General features: G+C 44.2%; 1 long non-coding RNA gene and 1 pseudogene across 1 annotated transcript; one reads left to right on the top strand and one right to left on the bottom strand.

The window, feature by feature from the left end:
* LOC104002335 (uncharacterized) lies at positions 1–27,789 on the top strand. The gene is made up of 4 exons (XR_001709994.1): positions 1–109; positions 874–1,018; positions 21,104–21,224; positions 27,586–27,789. It is a non-coding gene; the product is annotated as an uncharacterized LOC104002335 (long non-coding RNA).
* Positions 16,947–17,271, bottom strand: LOC107968639 (non-histone chromosomal protein HMG-14-like; annotated as a pseudogene).

Raw genomic sequence — 27,789 nt, forward strand, 5'->3', positions numbered from 1 at the left:
CACACACACAGAAGCACACTCGTTCTGTTGTTAACGTTGAGAAGAGTCCCTCTAGTGGCCACCTGTACAACACCCTGTGGGACCAGATGCCGCTGAATGGCTGACATTGGTAGGTTTCCTCACAGTGGCTACCTACACTTAAGGTTTTCTGAGTGGGAGAGGTGGGAGAGGAAACGAAGAGGTTGGCTTTAGCCAGACTGTGAAGGACTTTTGTGCCTGGACTAAGGACTTTGGCCTTTTCCTTATAGCAATGTGAGATGTTGGGCATCCAAAGTTTTAGAGGAGACAGTGAAGTGATCAGTTCTCGATTTAATAAAGACAATGCTTGCCTTCAGTACTTGGGTGACTATCAGAGGGTAAATGATGATAATAAAGTAGCTAGCTTAAGACTTAAAAAGTAAGCCATAAAAAAAATAAAAAATAAATAGGTCCGGGCGCGGTGGCTCAGGCCTGTAATCCCAGCACTTTGGGAGGCCGAGGTGGGTGGACCATGAGGTCAGGAGTTCAAGACCAGCCTGACTTAACATGGTGAAACCCAGTCTCTACTAAAAATACAAAAATTAGCTGGGCGTGGTGGCACGCACCTGTAATCCCAGCTACTCAGGAGGCTGAGGCAGGGGAATCGCTTGAACTCAGGAGGTGGAGGTTGCAGTGAGCCAAGATTGCACCACTGCACTCCAGCCTAGGTGACAGAGCAAGACTCTGTCTCAAAAAATAAAATAAATGGAAACATCTTTGTATGTGCCTGGCTCAATGCAAAGCTAAGAGGAAGGTGCTGCACCTCCTCATTTACCAGGCTGAGGGGGGTAGGTACAGAAATTGGCGTAAGACCTCTTAAAACACTGTGCTCTCCACTGCCTCCTCAATCCCCAGGGACAGTGTATCTCCTTCTCCATCACCACTCTCCCACGGTTTGAGAAAGGGACATCTGTCTAAATGGAGATCAAGGACAATTGAAAGGGGAAGAAAACAGGAAGTTACCACCGAAAGACACTGAAGACCATATAAATTAGGATTAGTAAGTTCATCTCAAAGTAAAAATTTCAAAATAACTATGGCTTCACAGATATAATCACTTTTATTTTTGTGGGGTTTTTTTCTCCCTTTCATGTAAAAGTCTAGGGACAAGCAATTCAGGGCTGGATTGTGCCTCTGTCCCTCCCACTTCTCAGGAAACCAGCCCATTTCCATCACTATTCTGCTGTCCCTAGAAAGTAGTTCTTATCTTCATGGTCCAAAACGGATGCCAGAACTCCAGCCATCACATCTATGTTCCAGGCAACAAGGTAAAGGGGAGATCAAAGAGAAGGGGAGGAGCACATACTAGCACATTTTAAGGAAGTGTCCTAGAAGCTGGAACAGCAATTCTGCTTACATATCATTGTCCAGGCCTTAATCACCTGACCCCACTAAGTGCAAGGGAGGCTGGGAAATTCTGGAAGCCAAATGATAAAGTATGTCTGTTGGGAAGAGGGTGGTGGGTTTCTTTGAGTCCCAGCCAGCGACCTTATCTTCTTCTTACCTTTTCTGTCCCTAATGCCCATTGTCTGCTGCCAGTGTCCAAAGCCTATGTTGTGCCAGTGCTCCACAAACCTCTTCTTCCAATGTGTTCTGCAAATAAACAGGACTGCTGCTGCTGTATATTTACTGCTAGGGGCTCAAGTGCAGGAGGTACCTTTAGAATAAGGCTTTTATGTTCTAGAATGGGGGTTGGCAAACATTTTCTATGAAGAGCCAGATAGAAAATAGTTTTGCCTTTGTGGTCTATGCAGTCTCTGTTGCAACAACATACTCAAATCTGCCATGGTAGTGTGAAAGCAGTCATAGACACTATGGAAACAAATGAGTGTGGTATATTCCAATAAAACTTTATTTGGGGACATTGAAATTTGAATGACATATAATTTCCATATGTCATGAAATTTTATTCTTTTGGTTATTTTTCAACTATTTAAAAATGTGGCCTGGGCGCGGTGGCTCACACCTGTAATCCCAACACTTTGGGAGGCTGAGGCAGGTGGATCATTTGAGATCAGGAGTTCGAGACCAGCCTGGCCAACATGGCGAAAACCCATCTCTACTAAAAATATATATAAAAAAAAAATTAGCCAGGTTTGTGGCATGTGCCTGTAATCCCAGCTGCTTGGGAGGCTGAGGCAGGAGAATTGCTTGAATCCAGGAGGCAGAGGTTGCAGTGAGCTGAGATCGTGCCACTGCACTTTAGCCTGGGCGACAAAATGAGACTCCACCTCAAAAAAAATAAATAAATAAAAAATAAAAATGTAAAAACTGTTCAGTTTTGGCCCATGAGCTGTAGTTTACCAAGCCCTGCCCTAAAAGACGAAGGCATAGGATAATCATTATAAATGTCTTAGATATATGACATTGTAAACGACTAGTGGTGGTGCTGAGCTAAGTCCTGTACACAATCCTCCCATTAACACATGCATAGATAGCATCTGATTTTATAGATGAGGAAACTGAGGCCCAGAGAGGCTAATTAACTTATCTAAGATCACACAGCCAGTAAGTGATCAAGCCTCATGCAGTTTGTGTCAAGTCACAGCACTGTGTCAAACTGACAAGGCTGTGGAAACTGCATGAGGAGGCTGGAAGGAAAGATTGAAAGAACAAGGAGGGAATATCCTACGAAGGCTCAAGGGGACACAGAGGCAGATGCCTGCCCAGAGCAACTTGGTGGTAAAGAGTAGACTCTAGGGTCAGAAGCCAGGTTCAAATCCCCACTCCACCATCTGTTAGCTGTGTGGACTTAAGCAAGTCATAGGACCTCTCTGAGCCTTATTTCTCTCATCTGAAAAATAAGGATAATGATATTACTTGCCTCATGGAGTTGCTTGGAGTGAAGTGCTTAGCTGGCACCTGGCACAGAGTCACATTATTGTCAAATAGAGGTCCAAGGAGTTTACTGTAGGATGAGGGACAATCTGTGTCCTTACTGTGAGGAGGCAGGAGAAAGGGGCTTTGGGAATGGCATTGCTATTTCAGGAAGTATTCAAATACTTAAACAGAAACTCTTGGGCCTGTGCTAGATGGGAGGAAAAAACCCGGGAAATTGAACTTGCTGCTTTGGGCTTTCACACCATGCACTGGGCTGTGGGTGGAGAGGGTTGGAGAAGAGAGAACAAGACCCCACCCAGGGGAGCTGCCTAGCTTGTGGGAAGATGAAACACTTAGATTTGAAAACTAAGAGATCATGTGCAAAGCCGTATTTCGTTACCTCCTGCCTCCAGCCCTGCTCAGCCACAATCACAAAGACACTTTCAGGAAATGAAACCCCCTAAACACAGCAGGCAGGATACTGGGATCTCCAGCTCAACCAGATCAGGGCTTGAGAAGCATAGGTTTAGAGATTGACTACACAACAGAATCCCTGGGCAGCTTGTTCTCAAATATAGATAGCTGGGCCTCACCCTCTTGGAGATTTCTATTCCGCAGGTATGGGGAGGGTCCCAGGAATATGCAGCTTAAAACTTTTTTTAAAAAACTTTTTATTTGGAGATAATTGTAGGTTTACATGCAATTGTAAACAAAGTACAAAAAGATCCTGTAGGCCTTTCACCTACCTTTCCCCGGTGGTAACACCTTGCATGACTATAGTACAATATCACACCCAGAAAATCAACATTGATAAAATCCAGCAACTTTATTCAGATTTTACCAGTTTTAACATGAGCTCATATGTGTGTGTCCTTAGTTCTGTGTGATTTTATCACATGTGCAGATTCATGTAACCGCCACACAGTGAAGATAGGCAGTTGCATCACACAGATCTCTTGTGCTACCTTGTATATCTGAAGCCACTTCCCTTCCTCCCTCACCACCTCCCTAACTCCTGGCAATCGCTAATCTTTTCTAAGACAAATATTTTTTATAGCCTTTTCAGGTAACTGTGGACATTCTTTGATACTCTGTAAGTAGTGCCTCTCTCTCTCCTTTTTTTAGACAATCTCCCTCTGTTGCCAAGGCTGGAGTGCAGTGCTGTGATCATGGCCCACTGCAGTCTTGAACTCCCGGTCTCAAGCAATCCTCCCATCTCAGCCTCCACCTCCCCGTGAGTAGCTGGGACTATAGGTGTGCACCACCACACCTGGCCAATTTTTAAGTTTTCTGTGGAGACAGGGTCCCACTATGATGCCCAGGTTGGTCTCAGATTTCTGGGCTTAAGCAATCCACCCACCTCGGCCACTCAAAGTGTTGGGATTACTGGCATGAGCCACCTCGCCTGGTCATTTGTTTGTTGTTGTTGTTGTTTATCTTCAGAGATAATTACTTTGCATAACTGAAACTGTGTACCTTTTGACTAACACCTTCCCAATCCCCCTGCCCACAGCCCCTGGCAGCCACCATTCTGCTCTCTGCTACTGTGTGTGACTACCTTAGAGTTCACATTCCAGAGGTCATGCAGGATCTCTGGCTGGCTTATTATTTCACTCAGCAGCATAATATCCTCCAGACTCATCCATATTGTCGCAAATGCAATATTTTCTTCTTTTTAAAGGCTGGTTAGTATTCCAGCATGCATATATACCACATTTTCTTTACCTGTTATCTATTGAGGGACACTTAGTTTGATTTATGTCTTGGCAATTGTGGCTATGTGCTGCAATCAACACAGGTGTGCAGCTATTTCTTTGAGGTCTAGATTTCACAGGAATATGAATTTTAACAAACACACCAGGTGATTCTGATGCAAGCCAAGACTTAAGAAGCATGGCAGGGCCGGGTGCGGTGGCTCACGCCTGTAATCCCAGCACTTTGGGAGGCCGAGGCGGGCGGATCACAAGGTCAGGAGATGGAGACCATCCTGGCTAACACGGTGAAACCCCATCTCTACTAAAAATACAAAAAAAAAAAAAAAAAAAAAATTAGCTGGGCGTGGTGGCGGGCACCTGTAGTCCCAGCTACTCAGGAGGCGGAGGCAGGAGAATGGTGTGAACCCAGGAGGTGGAGCTTGCAGTGAGCCGAGATCGCACCACTGCACTCCAGCCTGGGAGACAGAGCAAGACTCCATCTCAAAAAACAAAACAAAACAAAAAGCATGGTGGTAGGGAAACAGTGGTGGAGACCCTATAATCTTGGTGGAAATGGGAGCCAGTTGCGAAGCTTAAACTGCAACTAGGCTTCCAGGGAATCATGAAATAAATGTTGACTTTGTTTTTAATTTTCCAAACCCCAGTTAAATTCAACAAAACTGATTGAGAGTAATAAAGGGTGTAACAGAATGAGACCCTGATCTAAGCAGGCTCTTGAGCCAAAAGAGGGACCAAGGAGGTCGCAGGGCAGCTGTCTGGGTAGAGAAGGGGTGTTACTCATCTCCTGCTGCGGGGACACCGAAGCTCTGCAGATCAACTGTCCCAGCCTCATCTGCAGGAGAGGAGCAAGGGTGCGGGACTCAGGTGGGAGGGGCCCAGGACCCCTGCCTCAACAGCACAGTGGGGTGAACCTGAGGTGCAGACTGGCCCTTTGCTCCCCTGCGGCAGGGAGCTAATGAAGTTTTTCTAAACCAGTTTACTGGGCCACAGATATTGTCATCCATGAAGAACTCGAATTGTCAGAATCACCAAAGATTCTAAAGCATAGATGGTGCTGGTTCACTGGGCTCCACTGGACTCCTCCCCTTCTGATGCTCAGAGGCAAAGATCCTTTTCCTGATTTCAGGAATGGGGCCGAGAACAGCCACAAGGAAATCGCATGAGCAGGGAGAGGATCATGGCAGTTCGGGGTGAGAACTCTGACTTCTGCGGATTAGAGGGCCCATGTGACGGTAATGGCCAGCCTTAGGGCCGGTGGGCAAGGGTGTGCGGCGGGGCGGACCCCACCTAGATTTGCATGCTGACCCCGAGAGGCGGCAAGAGAAAGCAGAAGTTGTTTTCTGCCTGCAGTGGAGGATCAGGCCGTGCCTTTCCCTATTGCTTCCTTCTTGGGGCCCTGAGATCCTATTCTCCCTGCAAGGAAACAAAAAGGCAATTAAATGAGTGGGACTAGAAAAGACTGATGGGAGGCCGGACACGATGGCTCACGCCTGTAATCCCAGCACTTTGGGAGGCCAAGGCAGGCAGATCACCTGAGGTCAGGAGTTCGAGACCAGTCTAGCCAACATGGTGGAACCCCGTCTCTACTAAAAATACAAAAATTAGCTGGGCGTGTTGGCGGGTGCCTGTAAGCCCAGCTACTTGGGAGGCTGAGGCAGGAGAATCACTTGAACCTGGAAGGTGGAGGTCTCAGTGAGCTGAGATCATACCACCTCACTCCAGCCTGGACCACAGAGTGAGACTCCATCTGGAAAAAATAAAAGGCTGACAGAGAAACAAATGGGAAAACACAGGGGAAGAAAGGCTATTGAGTAAGAGCCACAGAGAAAATAATAGTAGAAACGGGAGTGAGGGTAAAGAAAAGGGAGGTGTGAGCAGATACCGGGAAAAGGAGAAGAGGGCAAGCCCGCTTTAGAAAGAGCAAGAAAGCTGGTCAGTCAGGGTTCACCGTCTCGGCTTCTGAACCACATGGCCTGTCCATGGGCTCTCTGACCTGGCAGGGCCTTCTTTGGGGCCAGGCAGGCTGGAAGCAGGCCTGTGGTCTTCCTCAGAAGGTGAAAGCTTTAGACATGGGGACAAGAAGACAAGGAGAGGAAGCCATCGGAGCAGCAGAGAAGCGGGTGGAGGAAGTGATCCTCCCTCATGATGTGGAACACGCAGTGGACAATGGGGATAACAGCACCCACTCTAAGGTTATTGAGAATAAAACAAGACGAGGCCTGTGCAGTAGCTACCGCAGCAGCATCCCCCAAGGACTGTTCTGAGAATGGTGAAGACAGCCTGCACCATCCAGGGGGTCATGGGGACAGTATGGAGTTGATCCCAGAAGCATATAAGAGGCAGTCAAGACTGACTAGCTGTAGAAAGAAGAGCAGAAAGAGGCCAGGGGTGGTGGCTCATGCCTGTAATCCCAGCACTTTGGGAGGCCGAGGTGGGTGAATCACCTGAGGTCAGGAGTTCAAGACCAGCCTGGCCAACATAGTGAAACCTTGTCTCTACTAAAAATACAAAAATTTGCCAGGTGTGGTGACACATACCTATAATCCCAGCTATTCAGGAGGCTGAGGCAAGAGAATCACTTGAACTCAGGAGGTGGAGGTTGCAGTGAGCCAAGATCATACCATTGCACTCCAGCTTGGGTGACAGAGCAAGACTCCATCTCAAAAAAAAAAAAAAAAAAAAAAAAAAAAAAGAAAAGAAAAGAAAGAAAGAAGAGCAGAAGGAAGACCCAAAGTCTGTTCCTGGATTTCTGTTTTGGGTAACTAGTGGGTGATCATGACAGGGAATAAAGGAAATGTGGATTCTGGGGAGGAAATCATTTGTTTCGTATTATTAACATTTATATCTGGGCAGAAAAGTATAATGGGCCAATAAACATGAACATGTGCTCCTCCTCACCAGTAACTAAAGAATGAAAATGAAAACAAAATCCTTATGTATCGGAATGGGATACAAAATTGAAAATATCCAGTAATGGCAAGGATACAACTGGCATTCTCATACATAGTTGATGGAAGTATAATGTAGAAAACCATTCTGGGGGACAATTTGGAAAGATTTATCTAAAATGTTAATTGTGCTGTCTGTTTGACCGCATCATTCCCCTTCAAGGAATTTATTCTAGAGCTTCCAAAGTTAAAAGCACAAGGCTATTCCCTGAAGCTTGTTTGTATTAGCAAGAACACCCCAATTCCTCCACGATCCAACCATGTGATCTTGGGCAAATTACTTCCCCTGCCTGTGCGTCAGTTTCCCCACTTGTAAAATTGGCACACACAGACACACACACACACACACACACACACACACACACACACAGAGAAATAGCACTCAGATCATTCATTTGTTGGGATTAAATGAGAAAATGCAAGGCAAGCACTTAGCACGGAGCCTGAGCTGTGATCAGTGCCCAGCTAAGGTTAGCATTCCTACTCCTCTTGCTAGCAGCAGGGGTTCCTGATGGGGCATTAATGGAGGGACTCTTAGGGACAAAGGGAATAGCTGGGCTTTGGGGGAGCACTGCTGCATGAAGCTGAAAGCCCAGAGCAGACAGGAGAGAAAATGAGTCTGCTTCTAAAGTGCCCACTTCAATCACAGCAGGGAAGGAAGAAGGAGATTCAGAGACAGTCTAGAGAGATGTGTAACAACAGTAGATGGAAAGGAGAGGTAGCTGAGATTCTTTGTTTTTTGATTGGGGAAATCTATAAACCGATGAGCCCCAAGGTTCCTGTGGAAAAGTCGGCAGCCGGGCACAGCCCCAGAGTATTGGGGTGGATTATTTAGTGCTCCCTTATTGCAGAAGTGCACCTGGGCTTCCAGAACAAGCAGGGGTGAGGAGTGAAGGTGGCAAAAGAATGGCTGATCTGGAGCTTTGTGGCCTCACAGTGCTGGGAACCCAGTTTAATGGTTCTAGGATGACTTTGGGAACACGCAGGGTCTTGGGCTCATCGTCACGAATGGGTCTGTGGTGTCATGAACCTGACTTTGTTCTCAGCAGCCGTGTCACATGGGGTAATCCATTGTCTGCACTTGAATTGGGCACAGCTCTTTTGCATTCTATCTGCCCACTTTTCTTACTGTCACTGCTCATGGGCTCAGAACTGCAAAGATGCTCTGGGCCTGAGCATCTCCTCTCCCCAGCCGCACCAAACCTCCATTCTGTGTAGGGGATCTAGAACAGAATTTAAGGAGTAAACAGACACCTTACAGTGCATTTTGTGTGCTTACAAATAGCTCTTGAAATTTCACCCTTAGAGAGTCCTATGTTTTGGGATTCCACAAGTATTCCTGACAAATATGTTAACTTTCATCAATTCACATCTGTGCGCAAATACATGTAATCCCATTGATTTTCCCTTGGAGCCGTGATCTGTTTAGAAAGACAGTAAGAGGTTTCATGAGGTGGATGGAGAAGAAGAGGGCAACTTCAGAACTCATGCCATTCACCAGGGGAAGGCAGGACTCAGCTTCATGATGAGGTAGGGGTTCTCTGACTCTTTTCCTTTTTTTTTTGTTTTTGAGATGGAGTTTCACTCTTGTCGCCCAGGCTGAAGTGCAGTGGCTCCATCTCAGCTCACTGCAACTTCCGCCTCCTGGGTTCAAGTGATTCTCGTGCCTCAGCCTCCCAATTAGCTGAGATTATAGGCACCCGTAGGCTAATTTTTGTATTTTTAGTACAGACGGGGTTTCACCATGTTGGCCAGGCTGGTCTCAAACTCCTGACTTCAGGTGATCTGCCCGCCCCAGCCTCCCAAAGTGCTGGTGGCGTGAGCCACCACGCCTGGCCCTCTGACTCTTGAAAAGCTCTGGAACCTGGAGCAGGAGAGAGTCTCCAAGATAAACCTAACCAGCTCTACAGGGTGGTGGAAGCCTCGTAGAATGCAGAGATCACACAGCTGGGTATGGAAGATCTGCATTCCTGTCTCAACTTTGCAACTTAATAGCTCCATGGACCCAATTCACCATAGCTAATCTCTCTTTCCTAGGTTATAAAGGAGTCGGTCATGCCTGCCCCAGCGTTTGTTTGAATTTGACTGTGCTTTGAAAAATATTCCCAATGCCACCTAAGCTCAAGCACATTTTTTATCATTACTATTGGAAACATTCCACGAGGGCTGGCCTCAGGCAGGTCAACGTGAAAGCATGCTCTGTATGGCTGAGGCCGGCTGGCCAGCAGCCGTGGCTGCAGGTCTCTCAGAGTCACTCACAGAAGCACTGAAATGACCCACTCATTTTTGTTGAGATCAAAACCTTAAACGGAACAAGTCTAATTGACAGCAAGCTACCTTCAAGGAATTTCAATGAACAATTCAGGGCCTGCTGATGCTGGGATAAGATGGACAAAGAACTCTGGGTTTGTGCTTCTGCCCTGGGGAGTGCCTCTGCCAGGGCAGGCAGCTGAGGTCTGTGCCTAGGTCTCTCTATTAAACTTCTTTGTCTTGGGCTGGGCCACAGAGCCCTGATTCACCCCACAGCAGCTCCCAGTCCTACCAAGCAAATGTGGGATGGGGTCTGCACTGGGTGCAGAGTGAAGCAGGTGCCCCGTGGGCACAATGTTGCGAGTGCAGTAAAGAAATTGTACAGGACTGCCCCTGCTCATGTGGATGGGAGGGAAGATGTAGGCACACAGTGGGGACAATGCCCACTAGCATTTCATAAGTGCAGTGGTGGTAGGGGTGGAAAGAGCCCTGACCACAAGTTAGACACGGGTTCAAGTCCTTATTCTGCCACCTTCAACCTTTCTCAGTCTCATTGTCTGTAAAAACAAGGGTGAGACTGCCAGAGCTCTCTGGCCCACGGTTGTTATGAAGAGTTCTTGGTATTACGACACACCGTACAAATAACCTGTCATTATTAATGATGCATTACCAGCATTAATGATACATTGCTAATGATTCAAGTACTGGAGGGACCATAGTAGAGGTGATGAGATTTGTGTGGCAATTTGATGATCATGAAGCCTATTGGTAAATGTTGTGAAGATTTTTAGATACAAGCGATTGCATGGTTTTACTTCATATCATAGAAGTCAGAGCTAGGAAAAGACAGATTAATCATCTAATTCAAGCACCTTATTTTACAGACAAGCTGACAGAGACAGAGCCTAGAGACTCCATTTGATTTCTCTTTGCTTTATGCCATGCTTCTGGCACAGACTAGATGCTCAATACTTGTGCTCAGTACTAGTTGTTGTTGTTGTTGTTGTTTTAGAGACAGGGTTTCGCTCTGGCTGGAGTGCAGTGGCGCGATCTGGGCTCACTGCAACTTCCACCTCCCAGGTTCAAGCAGTTCTTGTGCCTCAGCCCCCCAAATAGCTGGGATTGGAGGCACGTGTCACCACACCCAGCTAATTTTTGTATTTTTAGTAGAGACAGGGTTTTACCACGTTGCCCAGACTGGTCTCGAACTCCTGGGTTCAGCCAATCGGCCCCCCTCGGCCTCCCAAAGCACGCTAGGATTACAGGCATGAGCAACTGCGCTTGGCCATTGTGCTCAGTACTTAATGAGACAGAACTGAATTAATTCCCCCACTTAAGGCTTAGTGAGTGCAGGGCTGGGACTCTATGACACTGAATGGTGAGATGGAAGGAGAAAACAATAGGACCTGGGATCGACTTGCACATGCACTTTTTCAACAGTCCTCAAAGCATCTGAAATACTTAAAGTGACTTTTAGATAAAATAATTCAATTGCATTATTCTATAAGTAATAAATGATATATTTATGTCTATGTGTACATACATAGTTTTTGGCAAGGGGAGGTGATGAGGAAAGAGAAAAGTGATCGTAATTCCTGCTGGTTACACATCCTGAACTGTAAGTTTTCAGGTATTTTAGTTTAGAGGTAGCTCCTTCTTCTCTTGCTGTTGAAAAAAAAATCCTCAATTTAAAATTAAATAATTTCTTATACATATGATATACACACATAGGTACATACATATGCACATTTGTATGTATGTATCTATCTAGTCTATATATAATCTGCTTTTTTTTTTAACTACAAAAAATTGTCCTTCCTAGCTGCATAATTAACATTCCGTTTTACTGCAGCTCTTCAATATCCTTTGCCTGGCTACTTCCTCAAATGACCTAGATCCGTTTTGATCTCTGGATAGGGATAGCATGCTGCCTAGGGAAGATTCTGTATTAGAAATTATTCAGGAGGTCTGGCTGCTTGTCAAAAGTCTTCTGCTCTTTACTACAGAGCTTGGTTTTCTCCTTGTGGTTGGGGCAGGCAGGGAACACGTGAACTAGTGTTACTTTACAAACATGTATGTAATAGGGCTTATGATTTGACAGCAACTTTCTAAGTGCTTGCAAATATTAACATTTAATCCTCATAACGACCCCATGAGTTGCCATTATTAACCCTTACTTAATAGATGTGGCTAAATAATTTATTTAAATTCTGCAATAATTTAGAAACCCTTGGAAAAGCCCTCTGCCAAGACTAACACCACTCTTTTTTCTTTCTTTCTTTTTTCTTTTTGGTGTAGTTGGCAGGATTTAATACCACTCTTCAGTGAAAAATGAAACTTATCTGATGACTGTCTCTAGTAGTAGATACTCTTAACTTTGGTGGGGGATCATACACCTCTTGAAGAATCTGATGAGGCCAGGCGCAGCAGCTCACGTCTGTAATCCCAGCACTTTGGGAGGCTGAGGAGGGTGGATCACCTGAGGTCAGGAGTTCAAGACCAACCCGGCCAATATGGTGAAACCCCATCTCTACTAAAAATACAAAAATTAGCCAGACGTGGTGGCGGGCACCTGTAATCCCAGCTGCTTGGGAGGCTGAGGCAGGAGAATTGCTTGAACCTGGGAGGCAGAAGTTGCAATGAGTCGAGATCATACCATTGTACTCCAGCCTGGAGGACAAAAGCAAAACTCTGTCTCAAAAAAAAAAAAAAAAAAAAAGAAATCTGATGAAAGCTTTAGATCCCTTACATGGAAAATACAACTTCGTTGACAAATTAATCTCTATCCCAAAGTCATCCGTGGAATCCAAGTTAAAAACAGTTATTATAGTAGAGGAATGCGTCAGCACCCTCTGGGAGGAATTACAGCTTCTTTCCATGTGAACTCCAAACCATAGAGAGGGAAAGATTCTGGAATCTGCCTTATGCTCTGTGTGCCACATGCCCCTTCTTTTTCAATTATTCTAGATTAGAAATCATCTGGACAAATGAATAGCCATAGTGGTTATGAAAGGTGAGATTCTTGAGTACTTCCACATTCTGCATTATATATTTCTGCAAATATTTTCCTGTAAGCATGTATGACTATTGTAATCAGACATAATATAAAGAAGAAAACCAAAGTTTGCATTACAGACAATCATAGATTTGCAAAATTTTGTGCATACAAGGATATTCACTGCTGTTTTGCTTGCAGTCCTCCTACATAGCCTCGGTAAAGGAGAGGCTAACTCAACTATGGTGCCTCCTTCACTGGATTGCTGTGTGGCTGCTAAAAAACCTGCAGGGTAGCTCTGAATGTGCTGAGAGAGCCTCAGATATATTGTTAGGAGAATAAAGCAAGATATAAAATGGTGTAGAGGGTACTACAATTTTGCGGAGGGTAGAAAAAGGAATATTAGTTGATGCATCTAATACCTTTAGGAGGATCAGAAAAACCGGCAGGAGTGATTGTTTCTGGGTCAGACCAGTAAGGGAGGCTACTGTTCACTCTGTACCCTTTCATACCTTTGAAATGTGTTAAATTTATGTATTACCTATTCAATAAATAGATAAAAATTTGTAAAAAGAAAGAGGTCTTAAACATCATTGAGAATCATCTCCCTGTTATCTAAGAGCTTTCTTCCTACCATAGAAGCCTGCGTGGTCTGTCCTTTTTGCCTGGAACACCTTTCTGTACCCCAACCCAGCCTGCGGATCTCAGCTCAGTTGAGGTTTTCTCATCAAGGATGTCCCTGGCCTCCCGCGATAGGTCAAACACCCTTTTGTCTGCTCTTGTAACACCCAATGGGCCTTTCCATCAAACACTTTCCCAGTTGTAGTTTTACATACACTCATGTGATTGTTCGATTCATGTTTGTCTCTCGCCATGAGGTATAAGCTACATGAGAGAAGGGTCTTTGATTTTACCCACCAGTATATCCATAAAATTTGGAACACAGGAATGTACTTGGTGCACTGGTATGGAATAGGGTAAATACTGAATGAATAGGGGAGTATACGTGCCGGCAACTACCCCTACTACTGGTCATCAGGCCTGTTCTTACTCATTATTATTAAAAAATTAATTTAAAATTTTTTATCCATTTATTTATTTTGAGGTAGGTTATGAAACTGGCTAATTTTTATTTTTTGTTGTTTGTTTGTTTGTTTGTTTGTTTTTTGAGACGGGGTCTTGCTCTGTCTCCCAGGCTGGAGTGCAGTGATGTGATCTCAGCTCACTACAACCTCTGCCTCCTGGGTTCGAGCAATTCTCCTGCCTCAGCTTCCCAAGTAGCAGGGATTACAGGCACATGCCACCACGTCCAGCTTATTTTTGTATTTTCAGTTGAGACAGGGTTTTGCCGTGTTGTCTAGGCTGGTCTCAAACTCCTGGGCTCAAGTGATCCACCTACCTCAGCATCCCAAGGCGTGAGCCACTGCGCCCTGCCAGCCTGTTCTTTTTCTTTTTTAGAGACAGGGTCTCTCGCGCTGTTACCCAGGCTGGAGTACAGTGGCATGATCTTGGCTCACTGCAGCCTGAAACTCCTGGGCTCAACTGATCCTCCCCCACCTCTGCCCCTCAAAGTGATGGGACCTCAGGCATGAGCCACCATGCCTGGCCAGGCCTGTTTTTAAACATCTGAGAACCAGTATCTCACAGCTCCCTCGAGCTGTCCACTGCACCTTCAAATTCCTCTCACTGTTGGTAATTTCAACTCATATTGAACTAAACTGAGTCTTTGTGGCTTCCACTCACTGGATTTAATTCCACCTCAGTAACACAGGGAGCAGGACTAATCCTCTTTCACATGATTGCTTTTAAAATATTTGAGCATATAGTTTCCTTTTTACCTAACTACGAATCTTACATTCTTTCAGCCATTACTAACTGTGACCTCGAGACTGGGGAAGGTGTCACCTACATCTCTGTTATCTGTAGCCCTCAGCTCTGGGTTCGGCTTAGTATATGTTGTTTGGATGAATCATTTTTCATATGGCATCTTGTAAATTACTTACCCTGAACATGTTCCACTTTGCCTCTTAAAATATTGGCCAAAATGCTGGACAAATATCATAGCTTCAGTCTCCCCAGTGCACCTTCTTTCCATTGTCCATAACTCTAGTAATGCCAACTAAGATCCCATGAGCTTTGGGGGCAGCCATTGATGACACATGGTCAGCCCTGTTCATGCTACTCTCCTTCTTTCTGTTTTTCAGAGCTCCTGTTTCTACCCTAGAGCATTACTATATGTTGGCCTTTATGTATTAAAATGCTACACTCAACTGCTCTGAGGCTCATTAGAATGGCTAATGTTATAACGTTGACTTGTTTCTCAGACTCTCCAACGCCAGACCAGCAGCTTCACGAAACACCGTGAGTTCCACACCAAGAAAGACATCACCATTAAAAAATAGGTCCACTTGGACCTACATGCCACAGCAAATACTATTTGGGGCCAACCCACAATGGTTCCCTTTACAACACCTTTACTCAATGAGTATCTCCAGAGACGAAAGGAAAACTTAAAGGTTTGAGCTTCAAGTGAGAGTTTTTTTAAAGGCCAGCCTCTTTACTCATCAACCCTGCTGCTCAGAACTCTGATGAGACCCATTCTCGAGAGCTCTCGTACTGCGGAATCGAAGCTCTTGCATCAGATGACTCCTGGGTAATGCAAGCATGGGTGCATCACTGCTAATGTGCACAGCGCTTGGCAGAACGCCACAAGGCCGACATGTCGAGTGTAGCTTCTCAGTCTCTTAGCCAAGATCAACCGTAGAACCAGTCAATCTCCAACATCGTAATAACTCCTCTTTGGGGAACATATCCCGACCTGGTAAGGGGACAGATGCAGTGATTTAGTTTCTTTTTCCCACATTCAGCTTTCATGAGCCATATGACAAATGAGCAAAGGATCAGAGCATGCTGGGAACTAATGAACCAGAGGGAGAAATTCATTTAATGACTTAAGTGTGTTTTATCTAATGTGAAATGTAGGTCAATTCACTGTAAATTTATTCATAGGGATTATTTGTCCTTAGCCTGATTACATGGCATGTGTTGTAAGATTTCAGTCCTGTGTAAAACAGAACAGGTCCTGCCTGTCTGTCTCCATCCTTCCCTCCCCCCCAGCATCCCTTCCCCTCACACACACACACAGGGTGGCAGGAATCTAACAACATCCATCAGTGCTTGTCTCAACAGATAAGGCTAATTTCAAACTATTCAAAACACTGATTTGGGGCTCTTCATTTTATTTTATTTTTTCAGACGGGGTCTCACTCTGTCGCCCAGGCTGGAGTGCAGGGGCACAGTCATAGTTCACTGCAGCCTCAACCTCCTGGGCTCAAGTGATCCTCCCACCTCAGCCTCCCAATAGCTGAGATTACAGGTGCACCCCACTATACCTAGCTAATTTTCTCTTTTTTCTTTCATAATTGAGATTTTTATTGGTTGAGGATCAGTACAGACATTTCAATTTGTACACAATTCTTAACATACGTAACAAAAATCTAAAAAGCCATGTTTTGTAATTCATTTTTAAAGTTATTCCAGTGACTTCCCAGCCTGAAATTCGGAAGCAAATTTTCCTTAAGAGGCTATCAGGTACCAGTATCTTCACATGTTGATAAGCTGTCACATATGTCCCACCAATTCACAACTGGAACAACATGTACACTTTAATCTTTCACAGCACAGTAACAAAGTTATTAGGAAAATAGGGCTACCACAACCAAAGAGGTTACAGAGTGCACATAATTCTCACAGGGAGAGCCATGAACAAAGAGTGGTTTTCTTGGGAAACAATTCTACTAAAAAGCAACATGGGAATAGAAGTAATTTAAAATGTTCAAGACATTAAATGCAGGACTGACTCCATATTGTCATTTAATATGCTTTGTATTTCAGAATATAAAAACTAACCCCCCATCTACGGAATGTTAAGCTGACACCCGAGACAGTCAAAGCCTCCCGTAATTAAATATCCCACACTATTTTCTGGCTGTAGCAAAAAATTAATAACCAGCAAACGATTTCACCTCTTAAAAAAAAGCATTTACACTTAAAAAATGGGATGAGGTGGGATTCTCTCCTTCTTAAAAATGTTTCTAGAGCTACTCAAAAGCTTGCATTTACAAAATAGTTGATAAAAATATTCCTCTGGATTGTACAAGAAGGGGGACAGGGACCACTGAGAAGACATAGTGTATGGTATTAATCAGACTTGGCTTCTTTCTCTCCTGCTTCATCAGGGAGGCGGGACTCTCCTCAGTTTTCGTTTCACCGTTTTCTGCAGGTAAATCTTCTTTAGTTTCTTGGTTAGCCACTTCTGCCTGTTTTCCCTTTGCTCCCCTTTTCCCTTTTGTTTGCGTTTTTTTGTCTGAAGATTTATCCTTTGCTGCTGCCTTTTTTGGCTGCGCTTCCACTTTTGCAGGAGGTTTAGCTGACAAACTCGCCGATGTCCTCTTGGGCTCTTCCTTGGCGGCCCCTTCAGTGGAGATGACATTCCTCTTGGGCATCCTGGCGGCAGGGAGGGCGCGTGCCAGGTGCCTGCGGGCCGCGGCGCACCGAGAGCCTTCACGAAGCTGGGCAGCCTGGCCGCTGTCACTCTTTCTGCCTCCCCAGCTGCTGAGAACCACAGTGAGGGCAGTGGGAGAACCGGATGGAACTAGATTGGAAGCCCGCCTCCTAATTTTCTAATTTTTGTAGATATGGGGTTTTGCCATGTTGTCCAGGCTGGTCTCAAACTCCTGGGCTCAACCTACCCTCCTGTCTTGGCCTCCCAAAGCGCTGGGATTGTAGACTTGAGTCACCATGCCCGTTTTATTACATTTTTGGAAACTCTTGGAAAAATCTAAAAGCTGGACACCTACACAGAAATTCAGACGTATTGCTGAGTAGAGTCCAAAAGAAAAATTAGGCAAGAAGGAGAGAATTTCATCACTCTGTTGGTCCAGCCGGGTATGTGTCACCAGAGAGACAAATTTATCAAACACAACAACCAGGGAATGAGTCTTGGGAGGTTTGGCTAGCAACGGTTTCTCAAGTCTAATTTAAGAAACCCAAGATAACAATCTTAGGGCACTCGTCATCACCGTCACTGTTGTTATTATTTTGTAAAATGCAAATTAGTAACTGAACAGGTCAGCTTGCATTAGTGTCCCGTTAGCTTCCTTAGCTTCTTTACCTCTTAGAATAAAAAAGAATGTTCAGCCCTTGGTCCTAAAAGATAGGGGTCATAAAGCAATTTGAAGGAAGATTTGAACAAAGGCTTAAAAAGAGACATCGATTCAAAATAGATCCCCGCAAGATCATATTTGGGGAGGAAAAATGTGTGGGGACCTAGTTCACATCAGTATAATTTGTGGTTTCCTGCAGCAATGTGAAAATCTTATCATCAAAAATCATCTTTCTGACTCAGAGAAGAGAATAATGAAATTGTAAGCTTCTTTTTCTTTTATAAGTCTAGCACTGATTTTAGAAGAAACATATAGGGAAATACTAAGAAACATTAACTTTTTTTTTTTTTTTTCTGAGACAGAGTCTTGCTCTGTCTCCAGGCTGGAGTGCAGTGGCACGATCTCGGCTCACTGCAACCTCCACCTCCCAGGTTCAAGCAATTCTCCTGCCTCAGCCTCCTGAGTAGCTGGGATTACAGGTGTGCGCCACCACGGCTGGCTAATTTTTTTTTTATTTTTTATTTTTAGTAGAGACGGGGTTTCACCGTGTTGGCCAGGATGGTCTTGATCTCTTGACCTCGTGATCTGCCCGCCTCGGCCTCCCAAAGTGCTGGGACTACAGGCGTGAGCCACTGCACCCGGCCAGGAACATTAACTTAACATCGAGCACCTAGCAAGTAAAGCCAAATGTCATACTTTTTCCCATGCCAATTTCATCTCCAAGACAAAGAACAGGATAATCTTTTCATAATTCTGTAAATTCTAATGCATTTTACAGGGGAAAACAAAGAATGCAACTTTTTTTTTTTTTTTTTTGAGACAGGGTCTCATTCTGTTGCCCCAGCTGGAGTGCAGTGGCACAATCACTGCTCACTGCAGCCTTAAACTCCTGACCTCAAGCAATCCGCCCACCTCAGGCTCCTAAGTAGCTGGTACTACAGACATGTGCCATCTCACCCAGCTGATTTTAACTCTTTTTGTAAAGACAGGGGTCTCCCTATGTTGCCCAGGCTGGCCTCCAACTCCTGGGCTCAAATAACTTTTCGTTTCTTGTGTTTCTAGTTAAGGAATGAGACCATTAGGTTAAATGCACTCTCCTTATCTCCCCTAGGAATCATGACTTAGTTTCCTCTTTTTTTGTAGAAAACAATGCAGAGGCCAGGCACAATGGCTCTTGCCTATAATCCCAGCACTTTGGGAGGCTGAGGTGGGAGGATCACTTGAGTCTAGGAATTCAAGTGACAATGAACTATGATCACACCACACTGCACTCCAGCCTGGGTGACAGAGTGAGACCCCGTCTCTAAAAAAGCAAAATAATATAAAATAATAAAACAGAAAACAGTGGAGAACCCTAAAAAACCTTCAAAGTAACTTCTCAAGTCCTATAAAAAGACTTAAATTGCCTTGTTCCTGGATGATGGGGGTTTGGAATGTAAGTAATAATAATGTCCTATATTTGTTTGGAATTTTACAGTTTATAATGTACTTTCACTCACACTATTTTATCTGATGCTCATATTGCCCTGTGATTCTCAGCAGAGCTCCATCTTGCATGAGGGGTTGGGTTCTGTAGTCACCAAGGAAGGTGAAATCACATACACTTAACATCCCCTGACCACGAAATAGAGGACACATAATTTTGTGTCTGTGTAAATAAGTTCATTTGCCTTAGAGGCCAGGATATACCAAAACCTCCACAACTTAAAACCCAATGAGGGGGCTGGGCGCAGTGGCTCACACCTGTAATCCCAGCACTTTGAGAGGCCAAGGCAGGTGGATGACTTGAGGACAGGAGTTTGAGAATAGCCTTGCCAACATGGTAAATCCCTCTCTACCAAAAAAATACAAAAATTAGTGGGCATGGTGGCACATGCCTATAATCCCAGCTACTCGGGGGGCTGAGGCAAGAGAATTGCTTGAATCCAGAAGGCGGAGGTTGCAGTGAGCCGAGATCACACCACTACACTCCAGCCTGGGCAACAGAGTGAGACTCCATCTCAAAATACAAATACAAAAACAAAAACCCAATGAGGGACACTAAGACCTGAGACTAATTGAGGGTTCCATGTCTCCTATCTCACCCTCACTTCAGGGCACAGGCTCATTGAGAGGAATGGCTAGTGGAATTGCCCAGCTTGTTTAGATTCTTATTCTTTCCCTCCTTTTTTGTCAAGGGTTTCGTTGCATTGATTAGGGTTCAATCAGAAAAACAGAAACCATTCTAGGTATTCAAACAGAGGGGCTTTATTTCAGGGAATTAGTTGCACAGGAGATAGGAATGTCCAGAAGAGAGTTAAGAAGCTGATATGGTTTGACTATGTCTTCACCCAAATCTCACCTTGAATTGTAATAATCTCCACTTGTCAAGGGCAGGGCCAGGTGGAGGTAATTGAATTAAGGGAGACGTTCCCCCGCTACTGTTCTCATGGTAGTGAGTAAGTCTCACGAGATCTGAGTTCCCCTGCACAAGCTCTTTCGCCGGCCGCCATGTAAGATGTGCTATTGCTTTTCCTTTGCCTGTCACCATGATAGTGAAGGCTCCCCAGCTATGTGGAACTGTGAGTCCAGTAAACCTTTTCCTTTATAAATTACCCAGTTTTGGGTATGTCTTTATTAGCAGAGTGAGAACAGACTAATACAGAAGCCAAATAAAATATAGTGAAGCAACCCAGCCATTCCTGATTTCTGAAAGCCTCTGCCACCCCTTGGCTGGAGGAAATTACACCAGAACTAGGGGCTGGGATCACTGAAGTTAAGCTGGAACAAGATAGGCCTGTTCAGCAAGAACTAGAGCCATAAAGGAAATGCAGCCACTACTAGTGAAGCCACCCAAGAAGTGAAGAATGAGGAGAAATACCCGAGACTTTCTTCCTGCCCTCCAGTAGATTCCACAATTCCACTGTTACTACTGCAGCTGGTGCTCTTTTGCATGCACCATTTCCTGGCTGGAGGCCAACTGACAGTCCATTACGTCATCTCCAGGTAGAATAACACTGCACCCAGGAGGGAGAAAACTTGTGCATGACCTCAGCTATCACCATTGCCTAAACTACCCTGGCTAACCAGGAGGTCCTGAGTCTGTCAACATAACCTTTTCATTACTACTACAACCATCATTTGAGAAAACCAACACATTAAGGCTATCCATAACCAAGGAATCTCACACCTGCCCACTGGTGCCTTCTGTAGGTGGATCACAACCGGAAGCCAGCAGAAAGGACATCTGTCAGATGCAGCCTGTAGGGGTCAGCCCCCTTGCCCAAGACACAGCAGATGAAGGGTGAGGAGTGGAGCTAAGGACAAATAGCAGGTACAGCACTATAACTAAATTATCTTTGTGCTAATTGTATCCTTGAATTCCTGCATGTTAAATGTGCATATGACGTGTCACCACTGTACACATTACCACTTCCAATTGACATTTGAGGAAACTAAGATTCGGGTTAAATAATTTGCCCAAGATTACAGAGGTAAGAAGTCCTGGAGGTCCTCTGATTCTGATGTCTGATGCTTTTGCCACGACCCCTGATTCCTTTCATGTGGATATGTTGGAAAAGGACTAGGACATCTGAGGTTTTAAAAACGCTTTTATAGACTCTTAGAACTGTACTAATCCAGGGGATTTTAAACTGAGTACTCAAGCTCTGAGGTCCACAGACTATTTCAAGCACAGCGTCAACAGGACCCCGAGATCCACCCTCCACTTCAAACCTTGTGGCAATCTAATCTGGCATGTCTCAGGATTCTAAGTAAAATTTTAAGAAAATGATTCTGCTAAGAGAATAAAATTGTGTTCTAATTGATCTCTCCTAAATGAGTAGCTATGGCTCAGAGAGGGTCTAGTTAACAGCAGGCTTAAACCCAGGCTTATACCCAGGTGTTCCCGCTTGTTACTCAAGGCTCTTACCAGTGAATCGTGCTGTATGCTTACTAACAGATAGTGAGGCAAGAGAAAGGGAGAAGCAACAGGGAAAGGCAGGAGAAAGATAGACATCAAGCAGAAAGATGGCAAAAGAAAAAAAAAATAGAGACCAAACAGGAAGATGGCAAAAATGCCATTGTGTTTTTGAATTCGGGGCAAAAACAAAGATAACTGTCAGAAATCTGGCCCATTCGTGGAAGGACTAAGTGAAATCAAGAATAATCATCAAAAAGTGGAAGCAATCCTAATGTCCATCAGCCAATGAATAGATAACACATGTGGACTATCCACATGGTGGAATACTATTTAGTCATAGAAAGATACTGATCCATGCTACAACATGGGTGCCCCTCAAAAACATGCTGCTCTTATGCCTGTAATCCTAGCACTTTGGGAGGCCGAGGCTGGTGAATCACAAGGTCAGGAGATCGAGACCATCCTGGCCAACATGGTGAAGCCCCATCTCTACTAAAAATAAAAAATTTAGCTGGGTGTGGTGGTGTGTGCCTGTAATCCCAGCTACTCGAGAGGCTGAGGCAAGAGAATCGCTTGAACCAGGGAGTCGGAGGTTGCAGTGAGCTGAGATCGCGCCACTGCACTCTAGCTTGGCGACAGAGTGAGACTCGGTCTCAAAAGAAAAAAAAAAAAAGGAAAAAACATGATACTAAGTGAAAGAAAAGACTACACATTGTTTGATTCCATTTATGTGAAAGGTCCAAAATAGGCAAATCTGCAGAGACAGAAAATAGATCAGTGATTGCTAGGGGCTGAGAGTAAGAACACAGAATGCCTGCAAAGGGACCTAAGGTTTCTTTCATGGGTGATGGAAAATGTGCTAAAAACTAGATTGCAATAATGGGTGTACAACTCTATAAATTTATTAAAAATCATTAGATTGTACACTTAAAATGAATTAATTTCATACCTCAATAAAACTAATTTTTTTTTTTTTGAGACAGAGTCTCACCCTGTCACCCAGGCTGGAGTGCAGTGGCATGAACATGGCTCAGTGTAGCCTCAAACTCACAGGTTCAAGCCATCCTCCCACCTCAGCCTCCCAGGTACCTGGGACCACAGGTGTGTGCCACCATGCCCAGCTAATTTTTTGTATTTTTTTGTAGAGATAGGGTTTTGCCATGGTGCCCAGGCTGGTCTCAGACTCCTGGATGCAAGGGACCCACCTGCCTCAGCATCCCAAAGTGCTGGGATTACAGGCATGAGCCACTGCACCAGGGCAAAATTAAATTTTTCTTAAATAAATAAATAAATAAAATGAAACAAGGGCTGACTCTAGCCTGTGGTCTTGATGGCACAAAAAACTTGCACAATAAAATCTCATGAGAAAAAAAATCTTGCCATGGCTGTTGAGGTGGGTGAGGTGTGGCCATTCTACCATTCCTGTGTTGAGTCACACAGGGCACCTGCCTTCAAGCCCAATAATGGATCTGTCATGGGGTACAATTGTGCCCTGAGATTGCCGAACACTTTTATGTCCTGGCTTTACAGACTATAAAAGCTACATAGATGCAGATTTGGAGTGAATACAGTATGAGAATAACAAAGTTATGAGAACATACAGTATGAGAATACAGTATGAGAATAACGAAGTTATTGTTACATCATATGCCTTGGCACCCCTCATTGTAACTATCTGCATACTAGTCTGTATTCCTTTCTAGACTGTAAGTTCCATGAGAGCAAGAACTATAACTATCTTGTTCACTGTTTTTCTCTCCACCACGGAGCACAGGCCTGGTTCATGGTGTGTTCTAAATAACCATTTGTTTAAATAATGTTTTATTTATTTTATATTATTATTATTATTATTATTTTGAGATAGGATCTCGCTCTGTCGCTCAGGCTGGAGTGCAGTGGTGTAATCACGGCTCACTGCAATCTCCTCCAGCCGGGCACAAGCTATCCTCCTGCCTCAGCTTTCCAAGTAGCTGGGGTCAAAGGCATGCACCACCGTGCCCAGAAAATGTTTATATATATATATATATATTTTTTTGTAGAGATGAGGTCTTCCTATGTTGCCCAGGCTAGTCTTGAACTCCTGGGCTCAAGCAATCCTCTTGCCTTGGCCTCCCAAAGTGCTGGGATTACAGACTTGAGCCACTGAGCCCAGCCTAAGAATTTTTTAAATTATTGGGAACTCTCTAAAAAAAGTAGTGATGCTAATTCAATGACCATAAATTAATCTAACAACCATGTATTTGAGAACACAAGCATATTCCCACATGTCATTTTATTTAATCTTCACAGCATCCCTGTTAAGCAGATATTACAGGTAGATAGCTCAGAAAGCTGAAGTGATTTAGTTCAAGGTGGTGGAGAAGGAATTCAAATTGAGGTTTCCTGATGCTAAGTCCCAGAGCAGTTTCATTGCACCTGAGTTTCACACAAGCAGAGATGGGCTCCTCAACTTTTGATAAGGTGGCAGTCCCCATAAACCCATCTAAAGTTGAACGTATCATAAACCAAAAGTGCATTTAATATACCTAGCCCACGGAATCTCATAGCTTAGCCTCACCCACAGTTGGGCTAAATCCTCTAACAAAAAGCTTATTTTATAAGAAAGTGTTAATATTTCCTGTAATATATTGAATACTATACTGAAAGTAAGAAACAGAATGGTTGTATGGGTACTTGAAGTACAGTTATTATGGTACTTTTTCAACTTGGTTCTAAAGCAGCATACAGACAGTTGCTGAACTTGCGATGATGCAACTTAAGATTTTTCAACATTGCCTTCAAATCACTGTAAAGTTGAAAAATCTTAAGTCGAACTATGGCAAGTCAGGAACTGTGTGTATGTTGCTTTAGATTGCTCTGATGATTCATATCAAACATACATAAAGGAACTATGCCTGAAAAGTTCAATACTTTTTATCAGGAAATGACCATAACTGCTTAGTGATTTTTAAAAATTCATTGATAAATAGAGTCAAAATGTGGAGTGGACCACAGAGGTCTCAGGGAAATAGCTATCAAATGAAGGATAGTTTTTATATGTCAGAAATCTGTTCTCCAACTCCTGAGCTCAAGTGATCGGTCCGCCTTGGCCTCCCAAAGTGCTAGGATTACAGGTGTGAGGCGGAGGTTTCAGCGAGCCAGGATCTCACCTCTGCACCCCAGACTGGGCCACGGAGCCAGACCCTGTCTCAGGAAAAAAAAAAAAAAAAAGGAATATGTTCTAGGAACAGATTGAACCAGGAATAACTGCCTATGAAAGCTTGAGCTTTCCTTGATACTCCTAAAATTTTATTAAATTCTCTTATGGAAAGAAAATAAACTATACCTGATACTTTACTGAGCAGCTTTTAATAAAAGTATGTGATAAACCTAACAATGACCGCAAACATGAATGAAGAGATGCAAGCTTCCAAGAGTGGTTGTAACTGCCTTGGACATTATTATTTCTTTTGGTTATCCCGTCTTGGTGAGTGGTCCTTGCCATGCTGAGGAAAGAAAAGCTTCCTTCTTCAGCTCTTCCCTATTCTTGCCTCCCACAGTTAGCTGCTTCCACACAGCCAGTGGCTGAAACGGTTTTATCATCCTCTCTTACTTTCCTCCCTTCCTTCTCCCTCCCTTGGTCTACTGAGTGCCACTAGAGCCTTAAATATGCTCTTTCTTTAATCTTTGAGTAAGCTATTCAAGAATAATGAAACCTCATTCCTTTAATCCCAGCACTTTTGGAGGCCAAGGAGGGCAGATCACCTGTGGTCGGGAGTTCGAGACCAACCTGGCCAACATGGTGAAACCCCATCCCTTCTAAAAATACAAACAAATGAAAACAAAACAAAACAAACAAACAAAAAAAACTAGCCAGGTGTGGTGGCGTGTGCCTGTAATTCCAGCTACTCAGGAGGCTGAGGCATGAGAATTGCTTGAAGCCAGGAGGCAGAGGTTGCAGTAAGCTGAGATCATACCACTGCACTCCAGCCTGGGTGACAGAGTGAGACTCTGTCTCAATAGTAATAATAATAATAATAATAATAATGAAACCTTTCGATATTATTACTCTTACTGAAGATAGAAGAAGAAAAGTATAATCAACCTTGTATTCCTATAGAAGAGTGAGGCCCCAGGTGTTAGGCGTAGTGTTGGGGCCATGTCAGTTTCCATCTCAGGTTGCCAGAGATCTGGGTCAAGGATTTGCTTCCTCCCGTGTTCTTTCTTAGCAAAAGCATAGTTTATTAGAAGTCTAGATGCTCAGGGTTGGAGAAAATTACAAATATGGTTGTGTAAAAACTCTGTCTTTTTCCTTTACTCTCATGCCACAACAATCATCAACACAGAAGACTTCTGTGACCAAATGTGTGAAGGTTTTCCCCCTACACCAAGCAGGTGACACCAGCTCGGTGTTCTCTAGTTCATTTCCAACACTACCTGGAGATGATATCAGATCCCATAGGTTGCGGGCTCAGTCCCCAAGACTGCCCCCCTCATCACATACCAGTCACATGTCCGGGCCTCTAGAACTTCTGACCAACTGGCTTCAAGTTGGGGCTCCCATAATTCCCTTTTGGGTTGGATTAATTTGCTGAAGTGGCTCACAGAACTCAGGGAAACACATTTACCAGTTTATTATAAAGGATGTTACAAAGGATACAGATGAAAACATGCATAGGGCAACGAATGGGGGAAGGGGCACGAAGCTTCGATGACCCCCCTGCCCGAGTGCCACCCTCCAGGAACCTCCATGTGTTCAGCTATCCAGAAGCTCACTGAACCCTCTTGGGTTTTTAGGGAAGCTTCGTGATGTGAGCATTCCTTCCCCCAGGGCACAGGGCAGGACCCTCTCACGGGAGGGTCTTAGGACCCACAATCATAAAGGTGGGCGAACATTAGAGTTCTGCCTTGGAGCAGGCAAAAGGAGGGCAGGAGAAGGTCAGAGGCTGCCACTGCAGCCTCACACACCCAACATTATAATAAAAGACTGCAACAAGGGCTAAGCAGGTGGTGATGGTTAATACTGAGTGTCAACTTCATTGGAATGAAGGATGCAAAGTATTAATCCTGGGTATGTCTGTCAGGGTGTTGCCAAAGAAGATTAACATTTGGGTCAGTGGGCTGGGAAAGGTAGACCCACCCTTAATCTGGGTGGGCACAATCTAATCAGTTGCCAGCATGGCTAGACTATAAGCAGGCAGAAAAATGTGAAGAGAGACTGGCCTAGCCTGCCAGCCTACATCTTTCTCCCATGCTGGATTCTTCCTTCTGTCAAACACTGGACTCCAAGTTCTTCAGTTTTGGAACTTGGACTGGCTCTCCTTGCTCCTCAGCCTGTAGACAGCCTATTGTGGGACCTTGTGATCATGTGAGTTAATACTTAATAAACTCCCCTGACTAATACAAGGGTTATGAGCCAGGAACCATGGATGAAAACCAATATATATCATAACACCATAATAGTTCTGATCCATTTCAAAATATATTTCTAATATGATAATCCCTACATCCTATCTCTTCAATTCCAAATAGACTCTGGGAAAAGTGTCCTCCCACCAATCCATCTTGGACCTCAAAACATCTAGGCAAGCCTTGGAGATTATTTACCCAAACTCGGATATATCACTTCATATTTTTACAATATAATTCATGTTTATCTGGAGATCTAAAAAATTTTACTTTCCCTTTTGCCATCAGCCTTTTGTCACAGGGGCAAAAAGATGGGGAAAAAAAAGAGGTGACTTTTTCTGACTTGATTTTCCTCTTTCTTTCTTTCTTTTGATATTTCCAACAGCTTTATAGTATGGCAGCCGATAAAGGATTAAAAACAAAGCATCAAAAATGACCTCAGACCAAGAAATAAAGAGCAAGAGTCAGAGGAAATCCAAAGCAACTCCATTTCCCTGATGCAAACTTCATCCCTTTCTGAATGGCCTCCTCTCACTTGTTTCCTGACCTCAGCACTAACCTCATACAACAAAGGAGACTTCTCTTCTGA

Source organism: Pan troglodytes, chromosome 16, assembly GCF_028858775.2.
Source record: "Pan troglodytes isolate AG18354 chromosome 16, NHGRI_mPanTro3-v2.0_pri, whole genome shotgun sequence".
NCBI lineage: Eukaryota > Metazoa > Chordata > Mammalia > Primates > Hominidae > Pan > Pan troglodytes.